Below are 22,440 nucleotides of genomic sequence, written 5' to 3' on the forward strand. Positions count from 1 at the left end.
ACTATCGATCAATGTGATTGTGAATTGGACCAATGTGAATTGTCACGTTTCGAGCTATATTATTTGATCAATCGATTAGTTTTTCATCCAACTATATTCATCGAACTTACAAGTTGATTGTATGGATTGAAGTGTCAAACCTAGATTGATAATTTTCATGACAAAGAAAGAGAGGTAAATTGTTATGAAATATTGAAATAATTGATCTGAGACGCTCTTCAAGCTGAATCAAAATCTGTTCTCAAATCAGAATCAAATAGTTATTTGTGCAACTAGTGCGCAAAGTGACAGTTTGCTGCATCAAAAGAAACGTTTACGCCCGAGCCGTAGGCGAGGGCGGAATGGTTTCTTGAGTGCAGCAAACGAACTTTGCGCACGTATTTCACATTAAATTTTTCCTACAGTTGCCATTGAATATGAAAAGTGGGTAATTATGGGTAAAATTGCCTGAATAATGTAGTAGTGTTTGAATGGCGGGGGGCAGCTGTGTGGTGTGTGCTGTGGTGGCACTGTGCTGTCGTTGTCCTTGGTTATAATATCTACTTAATAATTAGCGCGTTGTGCTTCGTTGCACCTCTGCTCACTATAGCAGCCCACTCACTGTTACCAACTTAATTTTGATTTTGCTGCACTGGTGCTCCATATAACCTACTAACTATTTTGCGTTGTCATGCTGCAAATCTGGAGTACGCAAAGTACTCACTTTGCGCACTAGTGCGGAAAAGTGATTCTTTGCAGCCTGCAATCAGTGCACAAATGATCACTTTTCAGGGTATCTGTAGGAAAAATCAATTTACTGTGTATTCCACCATTCACCCCCTGTTAGTATAGAATGTATTACATTTTATGCATTCTATAGTGCTCCATTCTATAGTATTACATTCTATACATGTATAGTATTACATTCTATAAGATCGATACAGTTCTATGAAATTCAGGTCAATTTCAATCAAAATGAACCAGATGTATATATTTTAGATTAAAGTTAGTACAATATCACTTTTTCGTTTGACTACTTTGATTATGTTTCATCTATCCACTACCAAAAAACAACTACAAACAATTCTGTAATATATACAAGGATTTTCAATATGCAACAATCTTGCAATAATCCACAATTATTATCGTAATACCATTTTAAAAAGTGGACAACTACAACATAACCTATTTCGGACTATTTGTAACCTATCTCAATTTGGGAGAAAAATAGCACAAGGTGACATTATATTTTATCTCCCTATCATTTTGATGATATACTTATCGTATGAATCAATCAATTATGAAAATCCCGTTGCTTTGGTTATATTTTTTATCCGTGCCATTGTTAGCAATGATACAATCCTACATTCTGTAACTATTCTACAATCCACACTCGAATCGATTGTTTAAAAACATAAAACATATCTGTAGCTGCGGAAGGTTAAGAATTCTGATTCGTTGACTCTGCCAGATGAGTAATTAACATGAATAAATTCCCCTGAATACGAATTGCAGTCACAAGAGTAATGCATATTAATTGCCCCATTTGTGTGGTGCTCATTCATTTAGGTCTGCGATCGTTTGTTGTCATAAGCAAACATTGGAGAGAGAGAGAGTGAGAGAAATAGTGAGTGAGAAATGAGACCGCATCTGCCAGAAGTGGGCTCAAGTGTCCTTATAGCCGTCAGGTGACTCGTTTTCACATTTTCATGTTGTTTTCAATCTTCCCTCCACATTATTCTATTTTCTTTGTGAAAGACCGAATGCGGTAGCAGTTGTTGTTCGTGAGAAGACAATGGGAATCAAAATGAGGGTGAACTCTTCATGAGAAGTGTGTCCTCCACCCATTGCAAGTGATTGCATGGAGAGCGTTTCCCTCCATGAATAATGATGAGACGTTTCATAGACTACATAACCATTTGTCTATTCATTTGAGAAATTTTTAATCAAACCATTTCATTTTCTCTCCCTTTCAGAAGTGAAGAACCATCATTCATCACAATATATTTGATAACCGAATTGAAAAATCTGTGAATAATAAATAAGAATAGTATATTTCGCACCTACAGCAGAAAATGAGATTTTTCCGGCTCGAAATCGGTTTTCAAGTCCAAGGCCGTAGGCCGAGGACTAGAAAAGATTGAGAGCCGGAAAAACATTTTTGCCCATGGTGCGAACGCTATTTTTCGCCACACACAAAAATAAACAATATATATATATAAGAGAATAGTTGTTTACTAAGCACTTGCAAAAGCAGAAGTGGAAGGTAATAGCTCTAGCAAATCTGAGGTAATCTGAATATCAGGAAATTGTCCAAGTATTTTTATTTTCTATTCTGATTTGTCTAAATAACCTAAAAGATGATGTTCAATTATGTGGGAGGTTCAGTTTATACTTTTTCATTCTTTCAAATGACAATAAGATGATATTATTATAAATAATGTTTTAATTATTGAATAATGAACACAAATAATGAAAAGTTTCTTGATCAGCTGTTTCTTGATCACCTTTCTTAGTTCCATGTTAGCGGCTGGAAAGGCCTAGGCCGGAAAGAAACCTGTTCTGACGTAAGACGAGAGTCGTCTGTAAACAATGTCTTCAGATCTACGTAGGGACTGGAAAACAGCTGCTTTCTGTGCAGTGTGGCGAAAATTAAATTATATATGATGGTATGGGACACTCTTTTCAGTTCCTTGAGATGAATAGTTGAGATTTTTTCTGGATTTGTAAACTTGTATAGCCTAATGCGTTTCAAAGAGGTTGTTTACTGTATCAAAGCCAGAAGCTGCCGTATTTGGGACATGTGATGCGCAATGAAAAGTACAGATTCCTGCTGTTGATCATGGAGGGCAAGATTGGAGGAAGACGCCGGCCTGGAAGAGGAACATCCCTGATCCGAGCTGCAGTCAGTAGAATCCAGATTGCATTGATGATCACCAATCTCCGTCGTGGAGCCGGCATACGCAAGAATGATACTTTACGAGTACAAAAGAGTTTATAAAACGTGAACAAGAATTAATAGTTAATTGTATATCTAGAGTGAAAAGTACGACTTTTTCTCCCTGTGAGTGAAAGTTTGAAGCCCGAGGTGAAGCCGAGGGCAACAATTTTCTTGAGGGAGAAAAAGTATTTTTCGCTCGTGATATACACAAAATTTTTCCTCATCTACATTTTTTTATAAAAACTGCAAATAAAATCATTTTAATAACTTACGTATTGGTGACAATGTTTCCTAACAACATCACCTAAAATCTAAAACCTAAAAACCGGTCGGCTGATTGGCACTGCCGATTGCACTATCTATCGGCAAAAGTTGTAACAATTATATCAGCTGAGCGGCTACCAAAAATGGCTGACTCCAGATCACACGTTCCAGATTTGAATTGCAGATCAAAAATATTTGTTGGCTGGTATTTTGAATACAATAGAATATTTTTAAAATTGTTTAAATTTTTATCGTCTACTAATATTAAGAATATAATATCATACAAACATATATTTCATGAGTTGATCAAATTTCTTGTTGTGGTATTGAATTCAGTTGACTCAATGAAAGACACCTATATTACGCTTTCTCATCTGAGCTTAGACCTTCTAACCTATTACAATGTAAGTTTTAAAATAGAGATGCTTCTCATGTAATTTAAATGGAGTCATTTTTCCTCCCTGGGGAGTTTTTCTGTTTTTTACTACCGAGAGCGAAAAAGTGACACTTTAGTATTATGTTTCAGGGGGTAAAGTAAGTACTTTAGACAGTAGGTGGAGGAAAAGATAATAATTGGTTCACATCATACTAACTTTTAAGAGAAAAATACATTGGTTTCAATTGAATCACAGATGAGAGAGAGGAAGATATTACAGAAATCTTTATTATTACTGACTTAATTTCCTCATTGTCCTTATAGATCAAGATCAACTCACGGAAGTTTTGTAATAAAAACTTAAAATTCAGCCCAAAGTGAATTCGAACGTTTCCAGTTCACAGTCATCGCATTCAATGGCATTCACTCACTTTCCATTGCATTCTTTTCGTCACTCCTCGAGTAAATAGCACGAAATTGATATAAGAGTGGCTGGATTACTAATACACGCCTTTAAAACTAAGGAGCCGTCTGATTGGTCAGTGATAGATTAGTCGCCATTTTACATCTGCAGCTAACTACCAATAATAGGAATCAAGCGGCTTGAGAACGTCATATGCAAGTCAAATTATTGGCCAATGAGACAGCTCGTTGAGTTTGAGGCATGGTTCACAGAAACTCTCACTCATATTTTTGGTGTCTTGAGTTAGTTCCACCTTTCTCCGATAGAATTAATTTTCTTAAAGATTTCGAAGTGATCAAACTACTTATAGTGAGACTGTACATGTTATAATGGCAGTGTTTGATTAGCAATGGTATTGCTATCCTTGTCTATCACTCATCAAAATGGATAGCGCTATCTCTTTCTCGCTTTGCTCTGTAGCCAGATCGTTTTTTAACAATGTAGAGTGGATAATTAAATAACAAAATATTCAAGCTTGATTATGAAAATACATTTTGAAACTGTCGAAGAATATAATTTCTTGCTTAATAAAATAGAATTGATTTGTTTAAAAGAGAATGAACACTTTATATTACATCAATAAGCCCGTATCAGCTACCGTGTATGGTAGGCATTGACAAGACTGAGGATCGGCAACGGTGTTCTCTTATCTTTCTCCACTGCCATTATAGCGTGGACCTCACTATAGTGTCGACAAGCATGATTACTCGGAGATTGGATTCTCCAGAAAAGATTTGCTATCCTATCGTCAAAGCAGATGACAATCTTAACTTGGATGACAATGTTTATCCAGTGTGTTTCAAATACTGGTTATACAAAATCAACATCCCATGAAACATCCCATACTATCCATAATTATAATTAACTAGCCGTCAGGCTCGCTTCGCTCGCCATATCCGTCTAGCCAGGGGGCTCCGCCCCCTGGACCCCCGACTGGATCGTCCAAGAATGAGATTAGCAGGCTCGCTTCGCTCGCCTGCATTTTTATCACTGTTAGGACAATCCAGTCGGGGGTCCAGACTAAACGTCTGGCTAAACGGATGTGGCGAGCGAAGCGAGCCTGACGGCTAGTAATATAATATTCCCAGGATTGAAGTAGCAGTGCCCAATCAATTTTTCCGCGATAAATGCTTTTAAATCTTCAACTTGGTGCCAACCTAACAAAGTCAACTTAACTAAATGCCAACCTGACAAAACTATTAATTTAGTTGCCAGTTAACAACTGTTTCGAAGAGGTACTCTATCTAGATTATAGTTCTATAGTAACATATGATATGGAAATTTCAATTATAATTAAGAGATTGGGAGAAGAAGAATATACATGCTAAAAGACGAACTTTAAACCCTTAAAAAGAACCCTTAGGGTCAAAATATTGCCAAAAGATTTCTTAGTGCGCCTCTAAAGGGTCAACTGAACATACCTACTAAATTTGAACGTTTTTGGTCCGGTAGATTTTTAGTTATGCGAGTGAGTGAGTGAGTGAGTGAGTGAGTGAGTGCCATTTCGCTTTTATATATATATAGATTATCCAAAAGTATTGGAGCTTTGGAACTAGTACAAATACTATTCCATACACAAACTGTGTACTGTAGCTCACTAGGTTTTCAATTATCATATTCATCACATGTTGGTGTGAATCTCCAGCAATTTCCAGAGATGACATAACTTACCCTCTGGCTTTCTTCTCCATTGTAATGGTGGGTGGCTGAAATTGCATGGTAGGTATGAGCTTGAGTAGTGCTCGTGGGGTCGACTTGCCGGAAATCGAGAGAGCTTCCTGTCTTTAACGAGAAAAGCATGCTATCTATCAGTTCATGCACGGATCTGTTGAAACGGCTCTGGAAGTAAGTGAAGGTGCAATGGTGTATGCCTATTAATCATTTATCGCCATCTTTAGTATTCAGTCACTGACTTTCCTACTTATCTGGTTTCATGTTTTTGAATGAATTATGATACAATTGTTGGAATATAATATACTGTATATTCTATCAGGAACAGTTATCCTCTCAAGTAATTACAGAATCCTATTACAAAAGCGAGCAATTTCTGTATTTTTATATATTTATATATGGTTATTCATGTTCAACGGATCTCGAAAACGGCTCTAACGATATTCATGAAAGTTAGAACATAGTAGGTTTATGATATAAAAATTCGATTGCACTAGGACTCATCCTTGGGAAAACTCGCTGAACGACATTAAAAGGATAATTCATCCTTGGCTGAAACAGCTGTGGATAGTAAAAAGTGAGTGAACGAGTGAGTATGTGATAAATCAAAATTTCGCATCCCCGAAATTCATAAGATTACATATAGCCAGCTGTGAAATATAAACACGATCATTTTAGAGAATTGTGTTCTGTTTATCAATAAATAAGAATAACGAGCAAAGCTCGGTGCCCCCCATATTGGTTATTATTAAATGAGAATCCAAAGTTGAATGCATTGATTATAATAATCATCTCAGTTGGAATATTATTGAATGCTATTTTATACACAAATTGTCGACAAAGTTCTCAAAGTCTTGAATGATAATATTAATGTCATGAGGCTATGAATCTCAGACGATTCCTGGAAACGATATAGTATCTCTTTTTCTATATGTTACTTTTCTGCATTTTTCAAATAATATATATTTTTGCTGGTATCTGCTTTTCTATGTTATTTTTCATGTAAAATTGGTGTTGTATCGTTGGAAGTTGAATAAATAAATAAATAGCTCACCCCGAAGACTTCTGCTACCGTACTGCTACTATTGACCACAAAGTAAACAAACAGCTAGAAGAAAAATCGAGAGAGCTTCTATCCAAAAGTTATTTGGCAGCCCGATAATTGAACCCGGTGTAACGAGAATTTACCGGTACACGGTGACGTAAAAATGAAGTCATGTACTAACAATATATTGTACTAAGAATATTTCGGTTCACCGGTACCTCCTAATTGCTAGTCAGGCTTGCTCAAATCAATTACACCAAATCACTGGTTAGCAGCGCTCATTTTATACTGAGCCTTAGCCGCCAGCCGCTCTACAGATGGTAATTGCATTTGTTCATATTGATTAATCAATATTATTAGATTAAAATGCAAAGTTACATGCTGTAAACCATCCCGTAGACTTCTGCTACTGCAAATATTGATATACTTCACATACTGGCAATACACTACAAATTTGCAGTAGTCTTTGAAAGTGTTCAGGGTGGTTTAAAGCCTGTAACTTTGGATTTTTTGCTTCTTAATAATTGTTGATCCAGTATTATAGTATAAACATTTGTAAATCCATTACGGATGCAATTTCTCATCAATTTCCATCTGTAATTATCGAAAAACTTCGAGACAAAGTTTGTATACCATGATCAATTGAATTCTATAAAATTTTAAATTATATCAAGAGGATTTCTCAGTGAATCCTCATGCGAATTCCACACTGAATTCAATAAAACATTCTGTGTTATTGTGAGGGTGATGTTGTGGTGAAAACGGTATTTAGATGAAAATATACTTCTTCTATATACCGTGGTGTTCCATCTATTTCTAAAGAGAACGACAAAACCTGGTTTTAACAATAACATAATTCTTCCAATCAAATGCTCCAATGAGAGCTGATTTGCAGTTTAAAAATTAATAAACTTCTCCCTAAGCTAACTTCTAGAAACAAAATGTCTGCTTTGAAAGTTTGGACAGAACCTATCCTCTCCATTATACAAGTAATTAAGGCTTCAATTCACGTGACAGGTTAGGAAAAACCGTTCAGAGAGCTTAAAGTTACGTTTCACTTCCAACATTCATATTATTTAAAACAATGAAGTGGAATTTTGCTACACCTTTTCCGGCTTTGATGCAAGGTAATGGATTTTCAAATCTTTCTCACTGCGATTCCAGATCCGCTGGGATGTGGGAAGTCCCCCCCTGAACATTTCCCCCTACGAGTGTTCAAATCAAGCTGAATGTTGAAAAAATGTAAAAGCCAGAGAGTGGTCCGCTTCTTTTGCTCTGTTCTCTGCAGATGAGATGTCTTATTCCCCCGAACTGAACCTGTCCAAATCAGATCCACTCACTGTCTGCCGAGGTAATCTACCTCAAACTGCCCTACGGAGCCATGGATTATTCTCGAAAAGGTCAGAGTTCCTGTTTGTAAAACTCCGCTATGTTCGAGAAAGAAGTTCGTACAAATTTGTTCTCCACTTTTAACGATTTGAATGAGGGAGAGTCAGAGAAATGGAATACATTAATTGAAATGATTCAGTTTCAGACTTATACCTTAGAGAAATAATAGCATAAGTAGATATCCCATGGTATAGGGCATTTATGTCGCAACTTTTACTTTTATCTCACGTAGTTCTTTCCCGTGAAGCTTTATAACTCTGGTAGTTTCCCAGTGACCATTCCTGCACTGATTACAGAACGCAAAGAATCACTTTTCTGCTCTAGTGCGCAAAGTATTACTTTGCGTATTATCTTGCAGCCATCCCAATCAGCAGTTGACATTGTTGGCGTGTATTTTGATTGCGAATTTTTTTTATCTATGTTTTTTCTGATTTTCAAATAGATAAAAGTGAGAACTCATTGAATATTATTTTGAATATTATTAATTATCCATTATTTCAAATATTTTTTTCATTCATAAATTGAGTGGTTGAAAAATTATTTAGAAATCAACATTCACTCGAAATTATTCAAATTTTCAAATTAATTGAATTAGTTGAATTTCCAATTCGAATAAATTATCGATTATTAATTTTCAATTGGATTATCAAGTTTAAAATAAATTAAAGTTATTAATAACAAAATTATACAGACAAACATTTGATGGATTTCAGCCATCATTTTACCCATAATCAACCACTTCTCATATTCAATGGTAACTGTAGGAAAAATTTAATGTGAAATACGTGCGCAAAGTTCCTCTGCTGCACTCAAGAAACCATTCCGCCCTCGCCTACGGCTCGTGCATAAACGTTTCTTTCAGTGCAGCAAACTGTTTGTTACTTTGCGCACTAGTTGCACAAATAACTATTTCAGGATTTTGTAGGTTTTCGAATCTCATTTTTCCTCACACACAATTATTCTCAAAGATATTATTTATCAGAACACTCTGATGAAACATCAAAATGTGATAATTTGAGACATTTATTGAAATAATTATTATTGATTTGAAATCGCGATAGGAGTTTATTTATTTATTCATTCCAATTTCAACGGTACAACACCAATTTTACATAAAAATAACATAGAAAAACAGATTACAGCAAAAAAACATATAAATAATATACAGTATTAGAAATATGCAGAAAAATAACATAGAAAAAGAGATACAAGAAAAAATATATATATAAAGATGAATAATATACAATAATAGAAAAACAACTATGTGCATAATTTTAAATACAAAATAAATCATAGTAGTAGAAGTATAGGAATATTATAGTGAATATAATTATCAATTATCCAATAAATATAATACATATATTTCCTAGAGTTCCTCATCCATATCACAATAACAGAATATTATCAAGGTATGCAAGCTGAATCATATCGGAGAATACCATTGTTCTCTTGACGTGGTTTCTACATGTACCTTCAAAAGACAAGATTCCAGTGATTTGATCAATACTATTCACTCTAATAATAAGGTTGGGGAGATAAGATTTGATAGATTTCATAGGGTGGAGAGACAATGCTTGAGGAGGATTCCAGAACTTTCTTATGCTGTAAGATTAATATCCATAGCAACTTGAAAAACACCTTTTCACAAACATCATCCAAGCACCGGTTGATTGATGCCTCTGTGACAATGGGACTCTCGCAGACACCCATATCTTAGGGAACAAGCCTTAATTAAACTCAACCAATAGTTGTATCTCAGCCTTTGTCGTGCTATCAGGCCTTTATTGCTGCTATTCCTCAGCTCGTCATCCCCAACAAGCAAGAAACCAATGGGACTTGTGAAGCAAGTCTCGACACCTCGGGCTTATTAAATACCCTATGAGCTGTTTATAGTCTGTGATAAAGATCCCTCAATCCGGGGTTGAATTACTACTGACTAATCATATCCATTCAATAAGGGTCGTGTATATGCAACACCCTTATTGGAAATGTGAACATAAGGAAGTCAGGAATATTGATGAGAGATTGATTTTGAAACTATGACACAATGGAGGTTGGTATAAGAGTCTATCTGACAAAGCTCTCGTGAGGATTAATATTGGATGACTTTGATAATGTACCTATATTGAATTTAATCAGGCTTACCACTGTGTAAGAAATGATAAGATTAGATTATGCTACATTTGCTCATAGCAATGTGCTGTGAAGGTGTGTTCTGTCAACTCTTCAACTCTGTCACGTGACTTCAATGTGCTCTTTCAAGTCTGTTGAATGCTCATAGCTACTTAATGTAGCTTTGGCTACGTTAAAGCAGAGAGAAGTTTATTCTTTATTCATTTATTTCATATTAGGTTTATTATTATTATTTCTTCCATCCCTGGTTAAAGGCAAGGCCAGATTTTGCATTGCTAGGTAGGCCCAGGCCTATGGATGCAAGCTTCCAGAGGGATCAAAGCAAAAATAATAACAATTTAAATATTCATGAATAACTTATATTCCTGAATTAATTGATTGGAAAATCAGGCTGATTAAGAATACAGATTTTTAAAGCTCATTGAAAGAAATAATTGTCCCTAAGACTGTTGAACTATCTCCAAATTAAACTTTGAAATATGATTGAAGCAATGTAGGCTACTTCTCAATCAAATCAAAGATAGATGCTTTGAAGTATTGATGTGAGTAGAGAGCCTAATTAATCAGAAGTCAAGCAAGAAATTAGATTATCATCATTTGATCGTACGCAAAAATGAAAAAAAAATAAAACGATAGATTTCCTGAGACTCTCTTTGGAATAATTCTTAATATTCAAACTCCTTGATTTAATTTGCATCATAGACAACGACCTACTCCATGAATGATTTTTATTCTGTCTTGAATGAGAATCATAAGTTCACCTTAATTATAATATTCTTGCTATAATAATGAAACAGAATATATGTTAATCTCTCACTAATTCAATTTATTTCCAGTCTTGTAGTATATCTTTGAAATTTATGCAATTGTCACATTCACTTATTTATAGAAAACCAGGTACCTATTGAGCTGCGTTTACACTGTATAACTTTGTTATAAAACTTTGGTTATATAACAAATTTAACAAAAATGTTAAAAATCCATGTAACTTTCTACAACTTCGTGTTTTAAAACATAATTTCGTGTTATTTAACAAGTTTTTCCTTTAGCTACGTTTATATTGTCTAACTTTGTTATAAAACGTTGGTTATATATAACAACTTGAACAAAAATGTTATAAATTTATGTAACTCATTACATGTAACTTCGTGTTTTATAACATAATTTCGTGTTTTATAACAAGTTTTTCCTTTCCCGCACGAAGTCGGTAAAGATCAAAGAAAAATTATAACTTTTTGTTACATGTAACATGTGTTATAAGAACGTTTTACCACTTATAACATGTTACAAGATATAGAATGGAGTTGAAATAGGTGGTGGGGGAAGAAGCTGACTCATCAGCTGCTTGGCAGTTGTTTTCACTTGACAGTGGTGTTTGTAGGCACGGATCCAGGGGGACGATTGCCAGTCAATATAGACGTGAAAAAGGGGATGTGCTTGGATTTTATAATGTAGTTCCAATTATTCAATATATTGTTTGGATACATAAAAGAAGTCCAGAATCAATTTTTCTATGCAAAATTTCCTTGTGCTAGATACACGATGGCCCAAAAACTTCGTATTTTGGTTCATTTTCCAGTTTTCATTTATTTCCGCAAAATCCTGTAATCGGACACAAAAATTTGTTTTCGCCTTTCTTTTAAATTATGAAATTATTGATAAAGACTTCTCCATTGTCATCACATTAAGATTTCGCACCGTGATATAAGTTCATTAGATCATGTTCTGTGAGAATCACCCGTTAGATGCTCTTAATTTAGTGGAGAGACGCGCATAAGGACACCTCTAGGATCGAAATTTCAAACACTCATAACTTTCGACACAATGATCAAATCTCATTGTACCAAAGCTCTTTCTTCTCAGCTCGTCAAGACGGGTTCATAAAATGCATCATGAGTATCCATGAGTCGAATTCAATTATGAAATTCATTCCTGAGTAGATTAACCAGTATTTCAATACACAAAGGAGTGACCAATAATTCAGAGCTTGGTAACCCATAATTAAAAAAAAAGAATGATGTTGAATTTTCGAATTGAATTTTTTCTCTTCTTTTAGTTACTGTAAATAGAAGAATATGATCGTAATATGTGAGATTTGATCATAAAAATCAAGAAATTGAAGATACTTTCCTCATGTTAACGGTCTAGGAATTGCTATGATGGGGAACAGTGATTCAAGATGAATTTTAGGCAACTGAGATTGTAGAGGATGGAATTGTCTACAATTTGGAATCAATCATGAGTTTCTATTATATATCAGACTCATTTTAGAGAATCATCATTTTTAAAATCGGCTGTGACTTCCTAATAATACTGGAATCGAGAGTATTCTTCATTGTAGTGGAAAGAGAAAATACTTTTCCACATGCTTACTAGATTTTGAATTTTTATCCGGAGTATTTCCCAATACGCAGCTTTGAATATGGAAATTGGTCATTTTTGTGAATTGAAATACTGGTTAAAGTACACTCAAGGATGAATTTTATATTTTTTGATCGTATTTCATTTATGATGCGGGCGTGATTTGGGACCGCCTTGACGTGCTGAGAAGAATGAGCTGTGGTACAATGAGATCTGATCATTGTGTCAAAAGTTATGAGTGTTTGAAATTTTGATTCTTGAGGTGTCCTTAATGCGCGCCTCTCCACTAAATTTATTCTTCATTGAATTAAGAATTGAGAGGTTATTCTTTATGAACGGGTGATTCTCATAGACATAATCTAATGAACTAATATAATGGTGTGAAATTTGAATGTGATGACAATGGAGTTGCTGATGATGATTGAAGCTAAAACTCAGGCGTTTTCCAAAATACAAGGATCATTGTTGTCAGGTTTACCTGGAAATCTATATGAGATGGAGCCCTCTACCTGTATAACACAATTATGCTCAGAGGAATCTCGAATTATACATTTAAATGGTAACAATCGAAAGATATTGTAGATCAAAAACTAAAATTCATCAAAATTAATTTTTTCCATAAAATTTTACTTATTTTTGAAAAATTGTAACTCAGTACTCATTAAAGATAGGAAGTTCGAAATAATATCATTTTATCAGATATTTCATAATCTGAATAAAGGCAGGAGCAAACTTTTCTCATTGATTACAGGATTTGGCGGAAATAACTTAAAACAGGAAAATGAGCCGAAAATATGAGGTTTTTGGGCCACTCTGTATTTAGCACAAGGGAATTTATGTATCCAAACAATATATTGAAAAATCAGAACTACAATAAAAAATGCTAACAGAGATTCTGCAAACACTTAAAAGCCGCCGATTTATGTAGTTGCATCACAATATTTTATACTATTGTTATTCAAATTGCATTCAATCTTCATTCTCACTCATCATTATTATACTTTGTTGAATTCGTTGAATAAATAGCAATACTGTCATTTATTGTGAATTAGTGCATAAGCCAGAATATATTGTAACATACTCAGACATACGAACGGGCGGCTGTAGAAGTAACATTCGCCCAAATTGTCTTGCTACCAATATTGCTACTGCTCTGTAGTGAGATTCACTTTAAACTGTCAGAATTAGTTGAAAGAGCACAGCATTGATGTTATTTTTATAAGTATGCTGCCACACAACCAAGCTGCTCTATGGTGGCATTCTTATTTAACTGTCAGCATTAATTGAACGGGAACAGCATTGATATCATCGTCTGTAGTTGCCATGATGACTGCCAATTATGGAGACTCACAAACTGATTTTTTTGTTTTATAACATGTTACAAATTCGAACTATCAAACTTTTGTTCTATGACAAAAGTTTTATAACTTATTTATTTAACAAAAGTTACATATAACCTGTTACATATAACAAAGTTTTATAACAAAGTTACACAGTGTAAACGCAGCTTTAGATTTGCTTTCCGAAGAAATGGAATTTTCAAACAAATATCAGCCTCAGTTACTAGGGTTCTATTTATGGAGATAGGAGATGCGAAGACTACAAAATACAAAGTATTTCAAGATGTTCATACTGTGGTGCTGCAAATAGCTCCACGTATAACGAATCTTGTACTGAGTCACCAGTATTGAGGTTAGAAATTTGAAAATGCGTGCGTGGACGCTAAGTGAACACCAGACTGATTGAGTCACTACAAGATTCGATACAATCGTCTGAATCGCGGGAGGCATAAACACTCGCTCACCCTTGATCCTTCTTATGACTAATTGTATGATGATAAAACTTTCAGAGGTAGTGTAGCGGTCGCTAAACACTGAATACGGATATCTTAAAACTATTACCTGTGATGAAACAGCATATAAAATCATACAGGTCGAGAAGAAATCCCGATGTAGATAATCTACGGGACTGCGTCTCTAATAAGTTCCAAAGGATTAAGATAGGGTACTAAGGACCAGAAATCGTTCGGAATATACTTCGAGAACAGAGTCTTGTCGGGCTTTATGCTCTATTGTAGGAAATTATATTATCTCCAGCTGCATCTGCCATAAAGTCGAAAAATTCGCTCCCAAGCCGAAGTTGGTAACAGATAAAAGCTGATATATGAGCAGGTAAGGACAGAGAATAGGTAATCTCGATCTGACCCCACACACTACATCCACTTAGATCTGTTCCAATATCCAGGTTGAATCAATTATTTCAATGATCGTACTTGATCGGTTCTTGATAATATAGAACGTGTCAGACACAATGATTGACAGGCTTAAGAAATAATCGAACTCAGAAGACGAATTGACAAAATGGAAATATAATATAATAAAATATATGATTTGACAGTGCAGATTTAAAGCTTGGATTACATATTGAGAATAGTTAAACATTTACAAAATAATTAGAAATCTGCTTGTACTCGCATGATACCATGCATGATCCAACAGAATTTATAATTGATGAATTTAACAGTTTTTTTGAAAAATAGTGAAAACAAATTATAAAAGATTTTTAAAATTACTCAAGTCGTGGTTCTGGCAGCGGAGGATAGTTAATCAACTACAAGTTCTTATAAATTCTATATCAGATAAAATCTAGTATCTTGATGGTTATAAGCGCTTGTCGGCGTGGCCATTACTTTAACGAAGAAAAATTTTTTTCCCACAGTTACCCGAAAAAGTGCTCATCCCCGCATCATTTATAGTACGCAAAATACCTTATTCCCACACCCAGTGCGGGGATGTAGATTTGAGTGCGGCAAAGTACTTTGCCGCACTCCAAATTTGCAACATAACAACACAAAATAGTTAACACGCTTTATGACGGTAGAGTGCGGCAAAGTAAAAGAAATGTTGGTAAACCTGAATATGTTACTTGCTGAGAATTTTTGTAAACCAGCTGATTATTACCGCGAGATAGATATTGGATAATGAACAGTAAATAAACATGAAGTTTTGATAGTACTCAATATGATTATTTTATTTCTATTCACGTTATCATGAACGATTTTTTATGTGTGAGATGCCTATATTTTTAACTGGAATACATTGGAAACATTTTTATCGACCATTTTTATGATCAAGGAATCAAGTATTTTTATATCTCTATTTACTTTTGTGGTTAGGTTACTCGTGTTGTGTTAGTGATACTAAAGCTGTGATTGTTATATTTTCAAAACAATAATGAATCTATTAGGTTTGAAACATAAATATATACACTCCAAAAAAAGTTATTCAGTCTTCAACTCCCCGAAAAATTGCTACTTACATTTCCGTAGAACAACTATAATGAATGCTGTCGATGAATTAGAAACAGAATAGGCTACAGAATAGATGTTATTGAATACCGTAAACAAAAACACTGGATTTACAATATACGACTTGAATGGTTTAAGTTCAGCATTTCAGGTAAATGTAATGTCTATATAATATAATTTAATCACGTTTTAAATAATGCAGTATAACCTTAATTATACGTTTCATGCGGCTACTTGTCGCTTGGCCAGAAAAGCACAAAGGCCAAATTGACACATTTACTAATGTATTTACAAGAAAAAAAAAGCTGAACCTATATTTTTACACTAATTGTGTATAATATATCATTCAGACTCGAACTTGAGGATATTTGGAACTGAAATAAATAGTACACATGAAAATTTCATAGAATAATCAGGTTAGACTCAAGTCTGTCCTGAGGGCTGATCACTAGCCTAATCCTTAATCAGTCCTGGGCATATTAGCTTATTTATTAATTTACATTAATAGAACAATTAAAACATAAGCTTACAGCTTTGATCGCATAGACAAATTAATCAATGAAACAAATTAATGGGCACCGTATAAGTATAAGCAAAGTTTTGCTGCAAAACTTTCATGTTATTGGATAGGATAATATTAAACTGTTAGTCACGGGTGAAGTATAATGTTTGTGAGGCTTATTGATGACTCAAAAACATATTCAGACAAGTGATATGGCCATTTCCACACTTGCTGATGACTTCTTGTAGATGAAGTATTATTATAATTGAATCTCATATAACTTTATAATATTAATTCTATTGTCATTTAGACTGAATTTGGAACAATTCTGTTGTGGAAATGGTTGCAATATTTATTATCAGCATTAAAAATACTAAAGATTCACACAAACAAACATTCTATTTGGTATAGGACATGTTCACCGTCTATTACTGACTTTTCACATTCTATGGTAACTGTAGGAAAAATTTAATGTGCAATACGTGCGCAAAGTTTCTTTGCTGCACTCAAGAAACCATTCCGCCCTCGCCTACGGCTCGTGCGTAAACGTTTCTTTCGGTGCAGCAAAGTGGCACTTTGCGCACTAGTTGCACAAATAACTAATATGTTTCTGCACTGTATTTTCTTTCGAAGCAAAGATTGGGGCCCCAAAATATAAAACTCACGTGAATCCTCTTGGCGGTCGTGGTTCCTTTAGATCAAATTTTGTATGATCAGTGGCTGGTCCAGGCTTCGGTCTTAGCACGTGTGGAATTTTAAATTAAATTAAATTAGGGAATAATTCTATTTGAATTTCTAGAGTAATCAATAGACGAATAAATTTACAAAACAATAGATAAATTAGCCTTAAGTATTGGCTCACAGATAAAAAATACAAAAAGCGAAAGAAATTTCACTAATAGGTCTTTGGTAACTTTTCAACAAGGTCTTAGCGGTGAGGATTTTAAAAGGGAAGTGTCTTGCCTTCTTCCAAGCCTTTGGCTAGAACCTTTTTCTGAGAATCTCTGTGTAATTAATTTGCATGAAAATTTGCCATTGGTAGAATGATTATGACGTAGGCATAACGTCAGTGGCAAGCAGTAAAATATAATTCCTTTGATTACAATAATAACTTAATTTGTATATTTTTTTAAATTACTTAATTATCTAGATACAGTTCCCCTATACAGTGTACATGCACTGGCATATAATGATAAGGCAAGTTCGCTGGCTGATAACAGATTAACATATGATGCTTTCAAACGATCATCCCTTTTGGTGCCATTTCTATGACATATGATTGGCTTAGACTTGCCAAAGAGATTCATTTACAATTTGACTCAGTTGAATCAATAATTTATAATTTAATATTCCTATACAATTCTTATCATATTCGAAACTGTTATAATTAATTTTTGCTGCTCTTATCAGTGATACAATATTCATGCTATGACCTAGTTCATTATAACAACATTTGGCATTATAATGTAATTTCGTGAGTAATAAATAATTTTAACAATAATACATACATTTTATTTTTCTATTTTGGAATTATTTATCCTTTTTTGATAGTTCTTAATTTTAGAAATAATGTTACAGCTTGCATGAAAACCTGGCATGACATCTAAAATATATTGAGTCAGTCAGCTGTGTCTGAGCTGCTACAAAACATCTGATCAATTGTAAACAAAAGTGTAACCTCCAAAAGTTCAATGAACAATTCATAAATGATTTGTACTTAATCTGCAATGAATTATAATTTTATTAAATAATTCTTTGAAAAAATGTGTAGTACAAAACGGTACTCTTATCTTATACTCAGCTGTTGATATCGCTCGGGTGCTAACTGTTCGTTTGGCAAACCTTTTATTTTGTAAGGTTAATTATAATTTTTCTAGTTAATTCTCTCCTTTCATGAGATTTACTCAAAAAATTCATCACAATACCAATGTCAACTCAAGTTTCGAGGGTTGATTTTTCTATAGATTTATAATGCTGAGACAACTAACTCTTTCCCAATAAATAATTCGTTCTGTAAATCTCAAATCTCTCTCTACCCAGACTTATTATAATAGTTCAATTACAATGCGGCACTAAAGGCCAGTTATAAATAATACTGAAATAATACGATAGGGACCCGTTTTTTATGGGGATGCGTGCACGCACTGTCTTGTGTTTTATTGGGGTGACAGCCTGTGTAGGCTCCTCGTTTGGAAAGCGTTTTTATGAACGCGTTCCGAGTAGCGGGGGATACGGTGAAGCGGTGATATGATGTAGCGGGGGATACGGTGAAGCGGTGATAGGATGTAGCGGGGGATACGAAGTAGTGTTGGCAAGGGGGTAGCGGGGATTACGGTGTAGAGAGAACTACAGAGTACGGGGTTCGGTCCACGTGAGTCCACTCATGACACACGTGTTTACATCGTTTTACCGCAACTTGCCCTCTGCAGACGATGCCAGCAATTCTGTTCAGCTTTGTTGCTTTGCGCAAATTTTGTAGCGTTGCAAAAAACGCATCACAGAGCGTGCAAGAGCAGAACTGCTCACAGAGAGCGAGTTTCAAGCGAATTGTTAACGATAATGGGAGTCAAACCTCTAACGGCACAAAGATAGAAACTTTACGGAATGACTGCTTGAAGTTGAGAGAAGCAAACAAATGGGATAAAATAAATGAAAATTCGAGAAACTTCACATCATGCTGTCATGATAGAACAAGACAACTGGAACATCTGTCACTTTGAATTAATAGTATGATTGTGTATTATTATTATACAATATAAATTATCATAGAGAAAAGATTGCTTGAGAAGATATCATTGTATAATCAATGAGTATAGAATGTAGAATGAGTATAGTTACATTCTATACTTACTGGGTATAAGGCGTTTATGTTCCAAATTTCACTGTTGACTCAAGCCGATAGTTCATTGTCCTAATGGTTATTTCGTGAAGCTATGTGACGCTGGCAGTCCTCACACTCTCACCCGGTAATACTAGACAGTAATAATACAGTAATACAGCAAAACAGTAATAATGGACAGTAATCAGCTCGAGTTAACATAAGTCACTATCTATTAGTTCTGCTCGTACCTTACTAAAAGTCGATAATAGATATAAGTAATATCTGCGGAGATACTACAGTATCTACGAGAGTAATAGTGCTTAAAATGGAAAGATCAAAGTCACGATTTATTAGTTCTGCTCGTACCTTACTAAAAGTCGATAATAGATATAAGTAATATCTGCGGAGATACTACAGTATCTACGAGAGTAATAGTGCTTAAAATGGAAAGATCAAAGTCACGATTTATTAGTTCTGCTCGTACCTTACTAAAAGTCGATAATAGATATAAGTAATATCTGCGGAGATACTACAGTATCTACGAGAGTAATAGTGCTTAAAATGGAAAGATCAAAGTCACGATTTTTTAGTTCTGCTCGTACCTTACTAAAAGTCGATAATAGATATAAGTAATATCTGCGGAGATACTACAGAATCTACGAGAGTAATAGTGCTTAAAATGGAAAGATCAATGGAGTATCAACCTGGATATTCAATATCAATCATCCCATCAACATCATCGCATTTGCGACGAGGAAACATAAAAATTCATGGCTTCGGAATTTTTACCACATCACATCTCTCATGGGACCGACAGCTACCGTACCATTAATATAATCTAATTCCCTATTCTATCACATTTTCCTCTCGATGTCCATTAAATTTTGCATGTTAGCAGTGGAAATTTTAGAGAGGCCGATGGCAAATATTCGCGACTCTGCTGTATTTCCTGGTGGTTTTCTGGCTGTATCTTCTGCAGTGGCTGCTGAAAATAGGTGAAATAAGTGACGGGGACCTACCGGGTCGGTCAATTCGGCGCACCTTCATGGAATATTGATGGCGCCGCGAATTCACTGAATATTTGACTAAGCACTGGCCCTGCCAAGCTGACCGTATCAATTCTCCAGTCTAGAGCTGCCTCTCGCTCATAACTCTGCTCATTTTATCTTCTCTTCTCTCTTTTTCATTTTGCTGCTCGGACTCCAATGATTTTCCCCGCATCAGAACTACTGTGTTCTTCGAGAAATGCATGGATATATCCACTATGGAGCATGGGGATACCCTTTTCAGATCAACTGTTCTAGTTGAGAAGACTAAATTTTGAATTGTAGAAGAAAATAGTGAATTCGAATTGCGAATTTCAGAATGCTGCTTCGAGAAAGTATTCTCATTTAATCAGTTTGAATACACTGATTCAGATTTGATTTGATTTTAATTTTCATAGCTCACTGCTCACTCACCAGAGACAATGTCATAAGTGAATAAGAGTCTAATTATGATGTTTAATCTGAAAACTATGAGCTTTCAACAGGTTGGGAAGATTATATTTCTGTATTTAGACTATTCTCATCAGAATTAGAGAGAAAAATAGTTTTGGTTTTATCCTGTTGATTCTCTCCCAGTGATTAATTCGATGTTGTAAAAATGTGGAATGAATAAATATCATCAGTTCATGGAGTCCCATCATCGTATGAATAGTTCACTGGAAGTGTGTCAAATCAGAGGCATTTCTACTAGACATGGATTTGGCCATATATTCTGAATTCTAATCCATCTATTCCATTATTCCACTTATTATTTATTTTTGTCATCATAAAGTGTTTATTCTGGAATCTAGTTTCTCATTCATACGTTTTTCCAGCTTAAGAGCTGCATAAATTAATTTCTACATTTCAATGCTTGGATGCATTTCTACATTTACGAGCTACGACTTACTCCTCATTCTGATATTAAGCTTGTAACAATTTTTCTAATCTTCCTAGAGGCTCTCTGCTTCTTTTTATTTATAGAGACTTCCCCCCAATAATGTTAATCTACTCCGCCAGTATTAATAATATTCCCTATGGGTCTCGGAGAATCATTTATGCCTGAGTGGAATTTCCATCACATTGAATACATCTGTGTAGACAAAATCAATGCGGATAGTCAATCACTTTTAAGCTCTCAATCTTTCCGCAACCTCTTGATAGATCGTTTCTCGTCCAAGGGTGGAGCTCTCTCAGCCGCGACCACCCTCATAAGCAAATGAAAAGCCCTTCCCCCTTAAGAGAAAGCCATCGTGTTGATGACTTCCCCCAATGAGTCACAATATAAGTCAAACGCACAATGGGCCTCTGCTCAGTCACTATCAAACAATATCTTCAGTATTTAATTAAGGGTCCATAAATCATGGACTCTGTCAACCGCGCTTGTAGATCGATTCCAGATAAGTATTCCATATTTCTGGAATTAATCCCTGGAGCCTTCATCTATCCAATTATCACAGCATCAGTCGAACGATTGACAGTTGGATTCTGCAAAACCCCTTTGATCACATCTGTGGTTTTTCATTAGTGGGACTTTGGACATAGGGATATATTGATTCTCGGTAAGTTAGGAGGGTTCAACATTGTGTGCTTTATCCTTTATCATCCAAATTTGATGCTTTGTTTGTGATTTTCTCTCATTTGAATTGGAGAAGAAATTTGGGCGGAATAACACTTAATTCATCATATAAATTGAGTTGTGATCTAACGATCTGATTGATTGAAGCCTCTTTAGAAACTTATTCACTCAGATTCATGATTTATCAAAATGAATTGTCCATTTTCAAACATAAATGATGCATTTTTAAACGCATAGCCTCTACTATTGAATCAAAATATCTCAGTGATAGAAGCTGTAAGACGAAATGTTGAATCGCTTTTTTCGAAATACAGTGTCCCTTTTTGTGAATTATAGTGATCAATTTCTATTGCACAGGTTATCGAGGAAGAAATATAGTTAAAAAAAGGATATAAATGCGGATATTCTTATTGACTAATCTAATGGATTTACAGCAGATTGAGTTCATCTAGGAGCGTAAGAAAAGACGAGACAAGAACATACCACATGTCTCAGAACATCTTCTCCTCCATCAGTTGAGAAAGAATGAATAGAAAAACATGAATTCATCCATGACAAATGTAAAAGCTGTCGATAATTTTCCA

The sequence above is a fragment of the Nilaparvata lugens genome, chromosome 6, assembly GCF_014356525.2.
Source record: "Nilaparvata lugens isolate BPH chromosome 6, ASM1435652v1, whole genome shotgun sequence".
Classification (NCBI taxonomy): domain Eukaryota; kingdom Metazoa; phylum Arthropoda; class Insecta; order Hemiptera; family Delphacidae; genus Nilaparvata; species Nilaparvata lugens.